Genomic DNA, 19,643 nt, shown 5'->3' with positions numbered 1-19,643 from the left:
TCTGACAAATGCTTATTTTCAATAATGATTATGTTTCATGGTATCAGTTTAAATGTATTTTCTAAAATTCTTAATTGCTTATGAGACCTTAATCTAAATCAAAGTTGAGGTAATTGAGTAATTTTACTTTATATGGAGGCTACTATTGAAATTAAAAATCACAGAGCAGAGTAAATAAAGCACATGGTCATTGTACAGCCTCCAGATGTCTTATTGAGTAACATATTTTTTTTTTTTTGGAGAGCCAGTAAAACTCACTTAAAAGAACTAATGCTTCCCATACTGATGTGTTTCTCAATTTCAGGGAGGGGAGAAAATTTTGGGTCCTATAAAGGGACATGGCGTGTGAACGAATGGGATATATATAATGGAACTAATTCAGCATTGTTATGTCTCCAGGTCTTAAGTTTCTTCCTGTGCAAAAGGCCAAGGGTTTTATAGCATCTAAGCTTCCTTTATATCATCCAGAACTGTATCTGGCAATTTACTGCCCAATGTAGCAAGCTGCTAGAATCATACCCAGATGTGCCAAAAAACATACCGAACTCAGAATCTCTGTTAAATCCATCTATATCAACAGTTCCAGCCTGATGTAAAATAATGCTCCTCGGGCTTCCCTGGTGGCGCAGTGGTTGAGAGTCCACCTGCCAATGCAGGGCACACGGGTTCGTGCCCCGGTCCAGGAAGATCCCACATGCTGCAGAGCAGCTGGGCCCGTGAGCCATGGCCGCTGAGCCTGCACGTCCGGAGCCTGTGCTCCGCAGCGGTAGAGGCCACAACAGTGAGAGGCCCGCGTACAGCAAAAAATAATAATAATAATAATAATGCTCCTCTTCCCTTGGCTGGTCGTCCTCAAAATCCACTTCCCAAAAAAGTCCTTGGATTTGTGTTGACATTAACAAACAAAATATCTCTAATCTTCTTAATATGCAAACTTTCTCTTTCAGAATCTGCTATCACATGTACATGTGTTTTACATTTACATGTCGCTGAATGCTGGGATCCCATTCTGATTACTGGCTCTTGTTGAGGAGTATAGGTCCTGAGGGGAGTTATTGTTTGCTTTCTTGCATGGGGTCTTCCTCTAGTGAGGCAGTTACATCGTGTCTAAGCCAGGGAAGAGCAGCTTCTTCAGGAAAGGAGGGAAAGGGAGGTTCATCTCTATTGGGATGGATACCAGGCACGTGACTCCCTTTCTTGGATATCCACTCAACTACATTCAACTACAGAATTTCACCTAATGGGGAGAGTCAGAAGATAAAGTTCCTCTGAACTCTCTTTCCAGGCAACAACCCAACTGTCTAAATAACTTAAGATACATGCAATGATACATAACTGTTTTTGATACAAATAACCATTCTATTACGTAAGAGTCTTTGAAGCAAAGCATTTGGAGCTTGGCTTAGCAGCTTTTTAAATGCAATATTAGGCAGTAGTCAACTCTAACTCTAAAACAGCAGAATGACAGTAGTGACTCTCCACATTCAGTGAGACTCCCTGATTCCTAGCCTACCATGTGATGGGGAGTGGGTCTGAGGGAGAATTATTATCTTTTTGCCTGGGGTCTTCTCTAGTGAGGGGGTAACACCATGTCTAAGCCAGGGAGAGGGAGCTTCTTCAGGAAAAGGGGGGCAAGGGAGGTTTATCTCTAATGAGATGGATGCCAGGAGCATGGCTCCCTTTCTCGGATGCCCACTTAACTGTGGAATTTCACCTAATGGAGATAATCAGAAGTGAAGATACTCAGTGAGATGTTCAGTGAGACCCACCTGTAGAGTCTACTCAGTAAGTTCACTACTGAATGCCTTTGCTAACATTCCATTGGTCACTTCATTGTCAAAACAATAAATCTCTATATTTCTATCATTTGGTAAATATTTATCCTCCCTCCCTTCCTTCCTCCCTCCCTTCCTTTCTTTCTTCTGCTAGTCCCATTATACATGCACAGTATTGACAGGTTGTATGATTCTTTAAGTACACATGATGTTTCATCAATAAGTTTTGTGTATACCATGCTCCAATTTTCTCACTTGTTTATTGACATGAAAGGAAAGAGAGATTGGAAGAGGAAGAGAGAAAGCAATTCAGCTGTTCAACTGTCAGTATCTCCAACTCATGTCGTTGGTACCTTTCTTAGTCTTTCGCGAGGGAAACAAATATTTTCCTTTTCCTCAGTTCTTAGTCATTCTTATTCCTCTAATAAAATGAGTGGATTTTTTTGCATTTTATTAGAACTTATTTTGTTGTTTCTAAGATTAAGGTTTATTCTATATAATTTAAAATGTGTTCCCCTCCCCCCTTATTATTAGGACTGTAAGCTTCTGATCACTGGGACTTCTAATCACAAAGATGTCCTTTAGATATGAAAATACTTAATTCTTTCAGCATCTTCATTCAGTCTGCCTCAGGAACACAACTGATGTTGGTTTTGGAAATGAAAATGTCTTGGTCTGTTCAGGCTGCTGTAACAAATAACACCAGTAGTATTAGCTGACACCACCACGTCACGTCGTTATCATTTCTTTTACGTGGTGAGAACATTTAAGACCTGCTCATTTAGCAGCTTTCACGTATATATAGTACAGTATGATTATCTATAATCACAGTGCTGTGCATTACGTCCCCAGAACCTATTCATCTTCTAACTAGAAGTTTGTACATTTGACCAACATCTCCCCATCCCCCACCACCCTCGGTAACCACCATTCTACTCTTTGTTTCTACAAGTTCAGCTTTTTTAGATTTCACATATAAGTGAAATCATACAGCATTTGTCTTTCTCTGACTTATTTCACTTAGCATAACACCCTCTAGGACCATCCATGTTGTCACAAATGGCAGAATTTCATTCCTTCTCATGGCTGAATAATATTCCAGTATGTGTGTGTGTGTGTGTGTGTGTGTGTGTATACTCTTCTTATATTTTTGTGTTCCTATTTGGAACCATTCCTTACTGCCTAAAAAACTCCTTTTAGTATTTGCTTTTGAGCAGATATGATAGTGATGAATTCTCTGTTTTTTGTTTGTCTAAAAATATCTTTACTTTGTATTTTTGAAGGATATTTTCACTGAGTATAGACTTACAGGTGGAAGTTATTTTCTCCTAGCACTTTAAAAATATCATTCTGGGGGGCTTCCCTGGTGGCGCAGTGGTTGAGAGTCTGCCTGCCAATGCAGGGGACACGGGTCCGAGCCCTGGTCTGGGAAGATCCCACATGCCGCGGAGCGTCTGGGCCCATGAGCCACAATGACTGACCCTGTGCGTCTGGAGCCTGTGCTCCGCAGCAAGAGAGGCCGCGATAGTGAGAGGCCCGCGCACCGCGATGAAGAGTGGCCCCAGCTTGCCTCAGCTGGAGAAAGCCCTCGCACAGAAACGAAGACCCAACACAGCCATAAATACATAAATAAATAAATTTTTAAAAAATATCATTCTGTTGTCTTCTGGTTCCCTCATTTTTGTTGGGAAATGGAGATGACACCTCAGCTATGTTCCTTTAGTTATCTTTTTTCCCCCCCTCTGCCTGCATTTATAGTTTTCTATTTTTTGTTGTTGTTGTTTGTTTGTTTTAGCACTTTTGCTATTATAAGCCTGGCAGTAGTTTTCTTTGTATTTATTCTGCTTGGGGGCTTGGGGTTCACAGAGATTCTTGAATCTCTGGGTTGATATCTTTACTCAGTTTTGAGAAATTTTTGGCCATTATCTCTTCAAATTGCTTTTGCCTAATTCTCTTTTCTTCTAGAATTCCACGTTAGAACATGTGTTCTAATTGTGTTCAACATACCTATGCTCTTTATTTTCTATTTTTCCTTCTTTCTCTACTATGTTATTTTCTATTGACCTGTTTTCTGGTTTATTAATCCAATTTTTTTAACATCTTTACTGGAGTATAATTGCTTTACATATCAATCCAATTTTATGCTCGGTTTATTTGCTATAAATCTACCTAATTGAAATCGTTATCTCAGCTGTGGCATCATTCAGCTCTAGAGTTGCCATTGGATTCATTTTTATTGATTACAGTTCTCTGGTGAAATTTTTTATCATTTCACCTATTTTCTTCAACACATGAATCCATTATTTTAGTCTTTGTTTTGCTAACTCTAATGTCTGTGATTCTCTTTCTTTGACTTTTTTCCTCTTGTACTTTTGAATCTAGTCCCGTCTCTTGGCTTGACTAGTACTTTAAAAAAAAATTATTTAGTTTTGGCTGCATTGGGTCTTTGTTGCTGCACGCGGGCTTTCTCTAGTTGCGGCGAGTGGGGTCTACTTTTTGTTGCGATATGCGGGCTTCTCATTGCGGTGGCTTCCCTTGTTGTGGAGCATGGGCTCTAGGTGCACGGGCTTCAGTAGTTGTGGCATGCGGGCTCAGTAGTTGTGGCGCACGGGTTTAGTTGCTCCACGGCACGTGGGATCTTCCCGGACCAGGGATCGAACCCGTGCCCCTTGCATTGGCAGGCGGATTCTTAACCACTGCACCACCAGGGAGGTCCCACCCTGGGAGTCTTATCTGTTGCTCTGACAAGCATTTGGTCGACCCTGGATGTTGAATTGTCACCTGTTTGCTATGACTTATTTAAATTTTAGTGTTTTATAGTTTGTGTGTTTGTGTTAATAAAGCAATTCTTTGTTTAAAAAAAAACAAAAACAAAAAACAAACCCAAGCCTCCTACATTTTAATCTAAGGAGGAATACGATCTAAAATTATAAGTGTTTCTTTTAAGAATGTTGCAAAACTTGTATCTTGCTTCCTGGCAAGATTACATATTAAAGAAAAAAAATTAATTTCAAAGCAAATATATTTCTTAGTTCCTCGGTATAAAAAGCACTTTTTTTTCTTTTAGGAAGAGAATACTTTTTGTAATATCAGAATAATATTAAAAAAGTAATAGTTCACTCTTTTCTTCATGGACATTAAGGAGCCTCTGTTAGTTGTTTCAGATTAATGACATTTAAAGATGTGTATCAATTAATGGAAAAACACCCAACAGTAAGCTTATTCAGTTTTTCTTAACAGGGCCTTGTTTGTTTTCAAATCTCATAACAGCCCAGTTTGTCTTGAAGGTTTAAGATGAACAATTTAAGATTCAGCTTCCTCTTTCAGTAGAAATAAAAAGTGATTCTGATGGTGTTGAAAATATTAAATACAGTGCATAAGCTTGTTTGCTTAGTTGATAACTCTGCCAGAGATATCCCTCCACCCTTTTCCCTTTCCCAGTCCCAGTGTATCCTTAGGGTTTTCCCTTCAGGCTGGGAGTGGAGCTCCCTGGGCAGTGCTCAGCCTCTCAATGCTTCCCTGGCACTGGGCAGGCTTCACTTACCGTTAGCATCAGGGACTGCTAAAGGCTACGCCTGGGGGAATTGGAGCAATGGCTATAGCACACCTGGATCAGCACACTTGGGTTCCCTGGCTATACTTTAATCCACTTCCTCTTGGCAATTCAGAGGAGGAGGCGGAGAGTCACTCAAAATTCGCAGCATTCACTGGGGAAGCAGGGTGCTTAGAGATAAAGCTGGACCCTTATGAAACACCAGTGCTTCCATGAGGGTGAGAATTAGTCCAGGCTGGTGGAAAGCATTCAGGCATTCCTTCTTCCATCCAGGATCTGACCTCCTGACCTAAACTGTTAGAACCTATGTCAAAGAACCAAGCCAAGATACTCATGACACTAGCCATGGTGGTCCAATTCCAGCTGTGGCCCCAGAATAAGATGCTGGTGCTCTGGGCACCCAGCTTGGCTCTGGTAGACATGACCTCCTGGTAACAGTGGTAGAAACACAGCTCTCTGGGGACGACGCTCAGAGCAAAGCCAAGAAGCAGAGGCTGGGAGCCATAGAAATATGGCGCTGCTCCAGCGCCAGGATCTGAGAAGGAGAGAGGAAGCCATTGGACATCGCTGATCAAGACACGTCATCCAAGTGTACAATGCTGGTCTCTGCAGAGGAGGATCCAACCTTAACTAGTGAGCTGAAGAGAGGCATTTGTGACTGGGGAGGAATAATAAAGGCAAGAAAAAGGGCAAAGACCTCTCTACCCAATCTATCCTGCTCACCCTGACCTTGGGCCATAGACACACACACTCCTGATGCCTGAATTTCCACCATTACCTGGACTCGAGCTGCTTTCTTCTCAGTTAAGAAACAATTCCTCTGAGACCGACGGACATTGTGCCTCATCAAGGAGTGAATCGCTTGAGTAGGGCACTTAACCATCCTGGAATTATTTGCCCTGTATCATCCCATCCCCACCTCCCACCCTCCAGCAAACATTCTCACACTTCTTTGTCTTTGTACTTGCTGTTCCCTCCGTCCCTGGGAACAAAACCAGGTTGTGGGTCTCCTCCATGTGCAACACTCCCCGGACGTGACAAACAGAAGCAACCTGAGTATTCCATAGCTCGAGCCCTCCTATGTCAGTACCTGAGGTTGACTTTTCCCCACACATGACAGTTCAGAAGGCATGTCTTAATTCCCTTTTTTTGCTCCCTCCCCATTCCCCCACCCCCATCACGTAAGGCTTAGAGAAGGGCCAGGCATGTGATTGGTACTCAGTAAATTTTTTAAAAAATATTTATTTATTTATTTGGCTGCGCCGAGCCTTAGTTGCAGCACGCGGGATCTTCATTGCCCTGTGCAGGATCTTTAGCTGCGGCATGCATGTGGGATCTAGTTCCCTGACCAGGGATCAAACCCAGGCCCCCTGCATTGGGAGTGCGGAGTCTTAACCGCTGGACCACCACGGAAGTCCCGGTACTCAGTAGATATTAAATGGGTGAGGTAAGGAAGGAAAAGATGTCTTTTTCTCTGGGCATCTGGATGACCTCCAGCCAGCCCCTTAACTCTGCTCCCCAGGCCTCTGGGCAGGCATCTGTAGGCTGCAGCCCACACACAGGGAAAGGCCCCTCTGAGTCTAGGCTCTCTAGGGAGCAAAGGGCCTGACAAACTCTGGGCAGAATGTGAGAGGAAGGGAGGGATGCCAGGTGTCGCTGGGAGCTTCTTACCTGGGCTGTGGTCGCTGCCCTAGCAGGGTTCATTTATAACCCAGCTGCTGGCCCTGCCCTCCAAACAGTCCTGCTCCTGGCTGCACCTTTCCTCTTTCCCTTCTCCCCCCACCCCTCTGAGTCCACCCTCTATCCTGCTTGCCCACCCAGGGCGGCTGGCAGCACTTAGAATGGACAGAAGGAGAGTGCGGGCTACAAGGGCACAGGCATTTAGGGCTCGATGGGGCTTTAGTAGAGCACCCTCTCTGGGTGTATTCTGGCCTTGGACACTGGAGGCCACCCTAAAGGCACCCTCTTCATCTCCCTGCAGCCTTGGGATGGGCTCTGGGGTCAGCAGTCCTGACACTGGGGCAAGGCTTGCCTCAGCCTAACCTATTTACATAGTAGCAATTTTTTCATCAGCTCAAAAGTATTTGTACTCCAAGATTCCAACTCAATGGCCTGGTTATATTTACACGGACTGACCCTCTGTACCTAGCAATGGGGGTTGGGGAAGGGGAGGGAGATGGAATGGGGAGGGGCAGGAATGGAACCGACCTCTTCTTGGTTATTTGTTCTGTATCTTCATAAGATAACTGGCAAATCCAGGAAGGCTCTTTAGCCTACTTTGAGCTTTGAGCGCCACCTGCTGGCTACCAAGCAGTACTAGATGGAGGAGCCTCCCGGTACTCATAAAGCCAAGAGAAACAGGCAAGCTGTGGAAACCTCAGAGCTGGCGGAAGAACTCTGGAACACTTTGTCTGCCTGTGAATAAAACGAGAGTGTCCAAAAGGGACTGTATTTTCCTTCTGCTGGTTATAAATGGGCTGAACATGGTGTCTTACGTATGATGAGAGGTCCATGAATACTTAATATCTCTTTTTCCCAGATCCAGCCTCCCAGCCCCAGCTCCCAGACCCCACGACTGTTCCTGCCCTCAGATCCTCCACTTGCCTGGCTCCTGGCAAAGTCCTGGGTCCAAAATTCAGATTTCCAACTGCACCAGCTCCGATGTCATCTGACAAACACCCATCTGCTGGCTGAGGTCACCGCTGGGGCCACCATGAGGTGCTTCCCAGGGCTGCATCCTGTCTTCAAGGTACAACCTCTACCCTCCACTTCCACCTTCACTCAGACCCCAGAGAAAGGAAACAGCCCAACAGTTGTTTAGGATTTTAAAAGCCTAAGCCATCTGGCTGGAACGATGTAAACAAAGATGCTTCAAATTCAACAAGCATTCGTACGTTATTGTAGCAAAGAATCTTTACAGCAATTTGTGAATGGAGGAGAGGAAGTGTGACGGATGATTGTATCAAAATCTTGAGCCTTGCGTTTTTATTTTCAATGTTAAACTCTTTATGTTGAGCTAATTACAGATTCACATGCAGCTTTAAGAAATAAGACAGAGAGGTCCCATCTGTCCTATTAAGTCAAGTTACTTAGCATTTATTCAGTACATATTGCAGGGCAGCTCTCTGGAATTCTCTAGCAATCAGTATGAAGTAGAGTAGGAATATAATTTGTTAAACAAAAGTGTTGGTTCTGCTTTTGGAGAGTTACCATTTTGCTGGGAAGAAATGTGGTACATATCGGGGTGGGGGGGGGAAGAAAACAACCAACAACAGCAACCAGAGAACAATATCTGGAAATAGAGTTGAAATCAAGAGAGATCACCATAAACACTATAGGATCGCTGGAGAATGTTCCACAACAACTGAGAAATCTTTAATAAAGTAGATCAAAGGGCAAAGAGAACAGCCCAGATTATTCGTGCCTGCCCAAGGAGAGAGGTGGCTAAAGTCCTGCATGAGGGTGACAGGAGTGGAAGAAAGAAATCAAAAGTCTGGTGATGGAAGAAGATCACTGCAGCATGCCTGAGTGCAAGAATGAGAAAGCTAGAACAGAGGTCTAAGCTTCTGCAACATACAGGAGCACACAGGAATGGGTACTGTTGTACTGACATAGAAATACTAAAATTTTATAAAAGTGAGTCCAGTATGTATTGCTAGGTGGAAGGTAGCAAAATAAAACTTACTCTTGCCTAGAAAATATTCTCAAAATCTTGAGACTTTAGATATAGAAGAGAAGGGGGAAAGAAGGATACAAGCTGATGAACTGGAACAACTGTCAGCAACAGTAACGTCAGGAGAAGAAGCCAGTTTGGGAACAAAGATGAGGTGTTCAGTTTTAGATACAAGGAGGTTAAAGTGTTGGTAGGACGTGCAAGTTAGTGTTTGGCAGGCAGAAGAACTGAGTTGTATTTCTTCTGCCGGTCCCCAACTCCACTCCCGAACCTGGCCATGAAGAGCAGTGGCCCCTCTGGGGCCATAATTCCGTAGCTCCTACATGGTTGCAAAACGTTCCATAGTACCTCAGAGTTTCAAGATTCATTCCGTGTCGACAAACATTCAAATACCCGCTATGAATGAGCCACATAATCCAAAGGCCAGGACCCCCAGGACTCCATTCCCTCTGTGTATATACACATTTCTGGTCTTTCTATCCCTTTTACTGTCTAACCTCTGGTCTCTCAGCCTCTAAGTCTTCTGATTTCCCCATATCCTTAGAGGGCCCTAGCTCAGCCATGTTGCCTCCATGTACATCTTGATATGCACTAGTCAGTGTGTTTCTGCCAACCTGGGCCAGGTAACCTGTAATAGGGCATCCCTCGGAACACAGAATAGGAGGATCACATGCAAAGGTCAGCAGCCTGAATCCTTAAGTGGGTGCAGATGGACTAGCACTCCTGGAACCCATGTACCATGTGGAAGCTCCCATTTTTCTCCAAGAACACAACAAAAAGGGATATTGTAGATTCACTGTTGTTTCCACCAGGCCCATGTGCTTAAAAGGGTTAAAAAAAAAAAAAGCATGACATATAATCAAATCTAACAAGATCAAGGGCCAGTTGAGAGGAAGAATCAAAGCTAGGATTAAGAGTATGAGCAAGGGCTTCCCTGGTGGCGCAGTGGTTGAGAGTCTGCCTGCCGATGCAGGGGACACGGGTTCGTGCCCTGGTCCGGGAGGATCCCACATGCCGCGGAGCGGCTGGGCCCGTGAGCCATGGCCGCTGAGCCCGCGCGTCCGGAGCCTGTGCTCCGCAACGGGAGAGGCCACAACAGTGAGAGGCCCGCGTACCACAAAAAAAAAAAAAAAAAAAAAAGATAACTCTTAAAATGTAGAGACCAAAGGCCCAATCTGGAAATTACTGGTGTCATCTCAATATGAGGAGCCTACCCTGGCCTGGGGTAAGGGCTGTGGGATGGCAAGGACATGACAGATACAGAGAGTCTGAATCCTTGAAACATCTTACACATTCAGTTTATCTATGCCCCACAGCTTTCCACAAAGATTTGAGGAAATTTAAATAAGGTTAACATAATACAGTTAATAAGGCAGAAACAGACACGTATGATCCATTAAAAATCACCTCCTGCCGTCAACCTTTCAGCAACCCACTCACTACCTCACCAAGCAAGAGGTGGAGTTTTAGCTTAGAACTTGCTTTCTCAGATGGGTAATAAAAGACAGTCTCAAGAAATCATAAACTCTCAGAATTTTTGCATTGGCCACTTCGAAGTTTTTCTGGAGAAACTTTGTGAGGTACAGATTGAAAGAACCTGAAGACTGACTGAGTTTCAGAAGAGGAGTGAATGAGGGAGATTAAAAGATTGAGTCTGAGGTTATGAGTATTGGCATGATTGGGCTAGAGAGAAGAAAAATTGTTTAAGTTAGAGTAACAGTGGGACACTTGTGGGAAGCAATTAAGCAGACAATTGGAAAAGGGGTCACTGACATCCAAATTAAACTATCAAGACTGAATGTGGGGGACTTCCCTGGTGGCGCAGTGGTTAAGAATCTGCCTGCCAATGCAGGGGACATGGGTTCCAGCCCTGGTCCGGGAAGATCCCACATGCCGTGGAGCAACTAAGCCCGTGCACCACAACGACTGAGCCTGTGCTCTAGAGCCCGTGCTCAGCAATAAGCGAAGGCCCCACGATGAGAAGCCTGTGCGCCGCAACGAAGAGTAGCCCCCACTCACTGCAACTAGAGAAAGCCCGTGCGCAGCAACGAAGACCCAATGCAGCCAAAAATAATCAATAAATAATAAATTAAAAAAAAAAGACTGAATGTGGGTGGGCCAAGGCCTCACTCCAGTCTTCAAATCATTCCACCATAATAAACAACAAGGTCCCACTGTATACCACAGAGAACTATATTCAGTATCCTATTATAAACCATAATGAAAAAGAATATATTAAAAAAAAGAATATATATATGTATAACTGAAGCACTTTGTTGTACAGTGGAAATTAACACAACATTATAAATCAACTATACTTCAATAAAACAAAAAATCCACCCTAATCTACCAGGAGAGTCTGGTGCAACGAGTCTTCTTTTACTGGGACAATCTGCCCAGGAATCACTGCATATAAGAGGCTTACTATTGTCTCTAAATCTTTGTTAATGGTGATTCCCATTTGGACTACACACCCCTAATTTCCCCCTCAATCCTCTCTCTCCCTTCTTTTTACACCAGGCTCAAAACACCTTTGGGAATCTCAGTCACATTCCTTTGATCTGACTTTGATCACTTCTTACCTCTCACTCCATCTGTACTCCTGTAGGGCTGCACTGCTGCACAACTCCAGGTGGGCACTCACATTGGATCCTCTGTGAATGGTTTCCACTGCAGTGTGTGACATGGTGGCCATCTGTAAACAGTAAGAGAAAGGATCAAGAGTTCTAATGCCAAGTCTTCTCTTTTACCTAGAAGCTCTGGTCTAGAGGTCACCATTTTGTCTCTCCCTCTTCTCCACAATATCCAAACAGCAGCTCCTGTCATTCCACTGCTGCCCCCTAGAGGGCTCTCTATTTAAACCATGAGGAATAAACTGAGGAATTAAAATGTGTGGTTTTAGTGTCTCATCTTCAGACCAGGTGGGTTATATTTTCTACTTTGTGGACTAGTTGAAATCAAAGCAACAATAACTACTTAAAAAGAGGACCGTTGACACTTTTAACTGAATAAAATGTTACAGCATGGAGAATTCCCTGGTGGTCCAGTGTTTAGGACTTGGCACTTTCACTGCAGGGGCCTGGGTTCGATCCCTGGTCACAGAACTAAGGTCCTGCAAGCCACGGCATGGCCAAGAAAACCAAACCAAAACAAACAAACAAAAAAACCCCTAGATGTGTCAAGTAATGATGAGGTTCAAACAACAGGCTTTGTAAATTACCAGGGAATCCTAGAGCACTCCCTCCTGTCTATCCCTGCTGCAGAGTTACTACTTTTTTTTTTTAAGCCTATACTGTATAAGTAGTGTTTCTTTCATTCCTTCTCATGGTTTATTCCTACTCTCTCACTTCGTGAAAAAAATAAAGCTCGCTTGAGATTTGCTTATTTTACTGGTTTATTTTTAAATGTTTTATGTGTATTCTTGTTTCTCCACTTCCTACATTACACCGCTGTGGCCTCTCCCACTGCGGAGCACAGGCTCCGGACGCGCAGGCTCAGCAGCCATGGCTCACGGGCCCAGCCGCTCCACGGCATGCAGGACCACCCCCCGGACCGGGGCACGAACCCGTGTCCCCTGAATCGGCAGGCGGACTCTCAATCACTGCACCACCAGGGAAGCCCCAGCAAGATCTTTTTTGATCCATCTCCTAGAGTAATGGAAATAAAAACAAAATAAACAAATGGGACCTAATGAAACTTAAAAGCTTCTGCAAAGCAAAGGAAACTACAAACAAGACAAAAAGACAACCCTCAGAATGGGAGAAAATATTTGCAAATGAATCAATGGACAAAGGATTAATCTCCAAAATATATAAATAGCTCATGCAGCTCAATATTTAAAAAAAAACAACCCAATGAAAAATGGGCAGAAGACCTAAATAGACATTTCTCCAAAGAAGACATACAGATGGCCAAGAAGCACATGAAAAGCGCTCAACATCACTAATTATTAGAGAAATGCAAATCAAAACTACAGTGAGGTATCACTGCACACTGGTCAGAATGGGCATCATCAGAAAATCTACAAACAACAAATGCTGGAGAGGGTGTGGAGAAAAGGAAACCCTCTTGCACTGTTGGTGGGAATGCAAATTGATACAGCCACTACGCAGAACAGTATGGAAGTTCCTTAAAAAACTAAAAATCGAATTACCATATGACCCAGCAATCCCACTACTGGGCATATACCCTGAGAAAACCATAATTCAAAAAGACACATGCACCCCAATGTTCACTGCAGCACTATTTGCAATAGCCAGGTCATGGAAGCAACCTAAATGCCCATCAACAGACAAATGGATAAAGAAGATGTGGCACATATATACAGTGGAATATTACTCAGCCATAAAAAGGAATGAAATTGGGTTATTTGTAGGGACGTGGATGGACCTAGAGACTGTCATACAGAGTGAAGTAAGTCAGAAAGAGAAAAACAAATACCATATACTAACGCATATATATGGAATAAAAATGGTACTGATGAACCTAGTGTCAGGGCAGGAATAAAGGTGCAGACATGGAGAATGGACTTGAGGACACGGCAGGGAGGGGAAAGCTGGGGCAAAGTGAGAGTGGCATTGACATATATACACTACCAAATAAAATAGTTAGCTAGTGGGAAGCAGCAGCATAGCACAGGGAGATCAGCTCGGTGCTCTGTGACGACCTAGAGGGGTGGGATAAGTAGGGTGGGAGGGAGGCTCAAGAGGGAGGGGATATGGGGATATATGTATGCATATGGCTGAGTCACTTTGTAGTACAACAGAAACTAACACAGTATTGTGAAGCAATTATACTCCAATAAAGATCTATAAAAAAAGGGTACAATTGGCAATGAAAATGTAACAATTATGATTATCAATGTATCAAACAACATAAAAGTAACCTTCACAAAGCAGAAATTACAAAATAAGCAAGAAGAAGGAAACAGAAACATGCTAATAAAAAAGAGGCTTTAATTTACTTGTTTCATCCAATCAAAAACAAATAATAATTTTTTAAAAAACTAAAAATAGGGAAATTCCCTGGCGGTCTAGTGGTTAGGACTCAGCGCTTTCACTGATGGGGCCCAGGTTCAATGCCTGGTTGGGTAACTAAGATCCTGCAAGCTGTGCAGTGAGGCCAAAAAAAAAAAAAACAAAGTTAAAATAAAAACCCTAAAAATAGAGTTGACCTAAACAATATAATTAACAAAGTAGACCTTACTGATATATATCAAACTTTGCATCCTGAAAGTAGAGGCTACTTCATCCTTTCAAGTGTCCAATAATATTTATGAAAATTAATCATATTTAAGTCTTTAAGAAATATTTCAAACCCCCCCAAAACAGAAATAATGCAGAAAATATCCTACAATCATATTGCAACAAATGAATTTAATAAGAAAATCAAAGAGTCCTCTCTGTTCTGGAAGTTAAAAATAAAGCTCTCTTTCATATAATTGGGTCAAAATGGAAACATAACCCAAAACAAAAGAATTAATGGAAATAATAATAATAATGTAAAGAATATATACAAGAATCTATGAAATGTGGCTCAAGTAGTACTCAGAGGAATACTTAATCACCTTAAATACATATTTCAAAACAAAATGGAGAAATAAACATCTTTTTTAAAAGATAGAAAATAATAACAAAATAAACCAAAGGAAAGCTGCAGAAAGGAGCAAACGAAGAAAACCAAATTATAATAAATTAGAAAACAAGAAAAACAGAACTACTATATAAATCTAAAATACTTTTTTTAAAAGGTAAATAACTCATTAGCCCAATCAAAAATGAGGAGGTGAGGAAGTGCAAATATACAAAAGAACAAATAATGGAAGGAAATAAAGAGACTCTGAAAAGTGGTACTAGCATGTGGATTGAGGAGAAAGACCAGAGTGCAAACTGGCAGTGAGTTTACTATTTTTTTCCCCCTCCAGTAACCCCTAAACTGACTTCAAGGCAGCCTAAAAACTGGAAGTGTAAATCAGCATGGACAGAGAGAGCTTCAGGGGAAGCTCTCAGGTCCGGCTTAGATCGTGGGAAAGGGATCACCTGGAAATGACAACGGTAGCAGCAAGGACCTATAGGTACTCACAACTCTGAAGAGGTGGAACTTTCCTCTCCAATTAGAAGAGGTGTGGTCCTAAGAGGATGGGAAAAAACCCACGGATTTTTTTTCCTCTCTGTCCTCTTGCTGCTTGAACCCAGACGAGGGCACAATTGTAATAAATGTACAGCAAAGTGGGGTAAATTAAGCCCTAATTTTCTGGCTGGAGGACCGAAAAGGGAAATCCCAGGGAACTTGAAAGCACTGAGGTTACCACAGAGAGGGAAGATCTTAGGAAAGGAACCCCAAAATGTTGTCTATGAACTCCTGGGCTCACTCCTGAACTGCACAAGTAAGCATCAGATCACAGACAGGAGAACTGAACAAGGTCAACAGACTTTGAGAACTGAATTAAATGACAGGCTACCACTGGCCACTGGGTGGCACAAACGTGGGACAGATCCAAATAGCATCGCAAAGGCCTGGAAAATAGAACTGGCATTGAAACCACAACCACAGAACACTGATTGGAATTTGTGACCTGAATCCAACCAGCTCAATTGCCTGAGAAAACAAAAATACCAGCATGCTCTATAGGACTTAAACAAGATGAGTCACATAACATAATATTCAAAATATCCAGATTACACTCAAAATTACTCGTACCAGGAATATCTCAACTCACATGAGAAGAGACAACAGATATCAATGTGAAGATATTGGGACAGATGTTGGGATTATTTAACAAAGACTTTGAAGGAATGATTATAAAATACTCCAACAAGTAAGGGCAAACACTGTTGAAATGAATGAAGAGATGGAAAATCTCAGGAAATAAATAGAAAATATAAAGAAGAATCAAATGAATATTCTAGAACTGAAAATTACAATAAGTAAAATTTATTTTAAAAATTCATTGAATGAACTCAATGACAGAAAGGAACTGATGAAAGAAAGATTCAGTGAACTTGAATACAGATAATAGGGACTTCCCTAGTAATCCAGCGGTTGAGAATCTGCCTTCCAATGCAGGGTACTTGGGTTTGATCCCTGATCAGGGAACTAAGATCCCACATGCTGCAGGGCAACTAGGTTGAGCCTGTGCACCACAACTAAAGAGCTTGAGTGCCACAACTACTGAGCCCACATGCTCACACAACTACTGAGCCTGCATGCCACAACTAGAGAGAAGCCCACACACTGCAGCTAAGACCCGATGCAGCCAAAAATAAATAAATAAAATAAAAAGTATACATATATTTATAGAAACTATGCAATTTGAATAACATAGAGAAGAGATTGAGAAAAGTAAACAGTACCTCAAGGACATGTAGGACAAAACCAAAAGGCCTAACATTCATGTCATCAGAGTCAAAGAAGCACAGGAAAGAGAGTGTGGTATAGGAAAAAACTTCTTAAAAAGAAATAATGGCTTAACAAAGCTTCTCAAATTTTATAAAAGACATAGACCTATAGATTCAAAAAGCTCACCAAATTACCAACAGGATAAAAAACCAACCGAACAAAAAATCGTCACCCAGGCATATCACAATCAAACCACTGAAAACTAAAAACAAAGAAAAAATCTTGAAAGCAGTTAGAGAAAAGAAACACACTTCTATAGAGAAACAATGATTCAAATGAGTGTGGAGTTCTCATTAGAAACAATGGAGGCCAGAATAAAGTAGAATAATATTTTTTAAGTGCTGAGAGGAAAAAAAACTGTTAACTCAGAATTCTATATCCAGCAAAAATATCCTGGAGAAATGATGATGAAATAAAGACATTCTCAGATGAAGAAAAACTAAGAGAATCCATTGCCAGCAGACCTGCTCCAAAAGAATTGCTAAAAGAAGTTATTCAAACAGAAATGATATAAGCAGGAAACTTGGGTCACTGGGAATAAAGGAAGAACAACAGAAATTTCAAATATCCTCTCCTAATGAATTATTAAATGTTTGATGGTAGGCAGCAAGTATACTAACATTACTAATGGGTTTTAATATATGTAGACAGTGATCGAACTGGATGACCTCTGATTCCATCTGCTTCTTACTCTGAAAACAACTGCTGCTTCTCCCTCTGCTCAGCATGTCTTTTTTCTGCCATGTGGCGTCTACTTTTTTTGTAACTTCTGTTTCCTATGGCCAGCTTGGCCTCTCTGGCTTCTCTCCATCTTTGATACTATGGCTAACTTCCCGATTCTCTCTGGTTTTCCATACCACCGCCATCACCACCACCACACACAGAGACATACTCACATCACAGGGAGCAGAATGGCCCTGCTCCTTCTGGTTTTGACAGTGGTTCCGCTCAAGTATACCTCTTAGGCTGCTAGACAGCTTATGATTTGTCTGTTTTGGGGTGAGTGGCCAGCTGTGGCTGAACAGCAGTTTCATTTTGTGTAAAGCAAGAACACTCAAAGCTTTCCCTCAGCAAGGGATGTGGATGGGGAATATTTCCTTATAAGGGGATGGCAGGCATGATGATTGCCATGTGGAGTACAGCTGCACTAAACTGTTAGTCTGAGAACCATGTCAGACACTTTCACCCTTCTAGGCCTTTATATGGTCTGTTCCTTCCTCCTGGAATGTCTTTTCCTCTTCTCTGACTAGAAAACTGTAAAACCCAGCACAAGGACTGAGTAAGTCACTCCCTCTCTCCTGAGTCCTTATTGCCCTTACATCCAACTTCTATTCAAGCATTAATATGCTGTTTGACACTGTTTGTGCATGCATTTGTCTCCCCAACCAGACAGTAAGTTCCGAAGGGAGGGATTCAGGAGCCATTCATTGCTGTATTCTCATTACCAAACATGTTCATTCATACATTCAGTTATTCATTCAACAAATATTAATTAAATGTCCACTGTGTACCAGTCACTGTACCAGGCACTGGGATGCAAATGTGAACAAGGCAGATAGAGTCCCCTTGGAGATTAGTGTGTGTTGCACAGTGTGGTACATAGTAAATGTTCAAGAACTTATTTTGAATTGGATTGCACTTGCTTATAGTCACTCTACCAAGGATTCTTTTGACCTTTCTCAGACATCAAAGCTTTATATATACAAAGCAGTGGACAGTGAAGTGGGCCATGGGGTACTCTCCTACAACTCCAAGAGGTGCTTCAAACTTGATTTGCCAAAAGCCAAGTTTATTGTATTTCCCAATCCTTCCACTCCTTATGTGTCCCACATCTCAGTAAATGATACCATCATATACCTACTTGCCTCAGCCAGGAACCAGGAAGTTTTACTGGATCAACCTCTCTTGCCTTCTCTCCCCCTTTTCCACACTCTCTCTCACATTCTTCTCTCCATTCTCTCCCTACCATCACCAATGGAATACGTCTTGACAATTCCACTTCCTTAGCATCTCTTTCACCCTCCCCCACCTCTACTCCTGCTAACCCCACCTTGTTGCTGGCCCTTATCATCTCTCACCAGCACTCCAAAGAACTCTTCTCATGAGTCTCCTGTTTCCTTACCAACCACATCACTTATCTCTTCCTGACCCCAACCTCATGAATTTCCCTGAAATTTCACCAGCTCCCTGGAACTCTTGCTACCTATTTGCCCAGAATGCCTCCCCTCTCCCCAACTCTCCTCTGTTCCCACCAACCTGGCAGATGCCTACTAAGATTTCAAGGCTCAGTTCAAGTTGCTCCCCTGAGAAGTCTTTTCTGTCTCCCCAAGGTAAACTGACCCATCCCTGCTTTGTGCTCCACACCCTATATAGAATTCATTCTTATAGTAACATACGGTTGCATTTTTTTAAAATCATTTTGTTTCCCCCACCAGACTAGGAACTCCTTGAGGAAAAAAATCTCTGTATTCTTGGTGCCTGGTATATAATAGGTGCTCAACAGGCATTCTGTGAATGAATCCAGTAAACAAAATACTTTCCTATCTTTACCCTTCCTTTTCTGTGAAACAAGCAACCAGGCCTTCTAGCAGGTGCTTCTTTGAGTCTCTGTAAGAGTTAAATTAAATAATTCATTGTCTGCCTGCCACAGTAGAGCTGAGAGAGCCAACTCCACCTAATTCTCCCTAGCCCGAAGCCCGTCACACAACCACCTCATGACCACATCTTGATAGGGCCTCTATTCCTGGGCCCTACCAAAGACAGGTTGGAGCATGATCTTCACTTAATCTCATGTTTATATCCTTCATTCCCAAACACCCATTTCCGCCCCTCCTTCGACCTTTTCTCTTTGTCCTCTGCCACAATTTTATTCCTCAACTCTTCCCATAATATCCCTCTTCTTTATCCCCCAAACTTTATCTCCTTGGTCTCTACACCATCGACATTCTATCCCCAAGCATAATCATTTCATAAAAGCCATTGAACATCTGTGATGCCCAGGCCCTGTGCCAGGCACTGAAGGTAAACAGAGGAATGAAGTATAGTCGCTATACATGGGAAACTCAAAGAGGCCAAACAAGTATCTAAAGAGATAATATAGAAAGACCAATCTAGTCTATCAATAATCAGTGTCCTCAGGTTCTGGAAGGGACAGTACCACTGACAGTGGAGATGGTCAGAAAATTCTTCTTGGAGGAGACAAGGCTTGACTTGGTTTTGAACTAGTGTTCTTGGACAAGTTCAG

At 42.4% G+C, this 19,643-nt stretch overlaps 1 long non-coding RNA gene across 2 annotated transcripts in view; it reads right to left on the bottom strand.

The window, feature by feature from the left end:
• LOC309792878 overlaps positions 1 to 19,643 on the bottom strand; it is a 48,967-nt gene that overhangs the window by 4,154 nt on the left and 25,170 nt on the right. The window contains exons 1-2 of one of the 2 annotated variants that reach the window (XR_014291823.1): positions 17,296 to 17,427; positions 11,584 to 11,696 (exon numbers count right to left, since the gene is read on the bottom strand). This is a non-coding gene — a long non-coding RNA (uncharacterized lncRNA). Of the gene's footprint in view, positions 1 to 11,583; positions 11,697 to 17,295; positions 17,428 to 19,643 lie in introns of those variants that run through there. The other variant, XR_014291822.1, reaches the window with a different exon arrangement.

Source organism: Mesoplodon mirus (assembly GCF_964341445.2).
Source record: "Mesoplodon mirus genome assembly, chromosome: 18".
In the NCBI taxonomy this organism is placed as follows: Eukaryota; Metazoa; Chordata; class Mammalia; order Artiodactyla; family Ziphiidae; genus Mesoplodon; species Mesoplodon mirus.
This window is presented reverse-complemented; position numbering and strand designations above follow the sequence as displayed.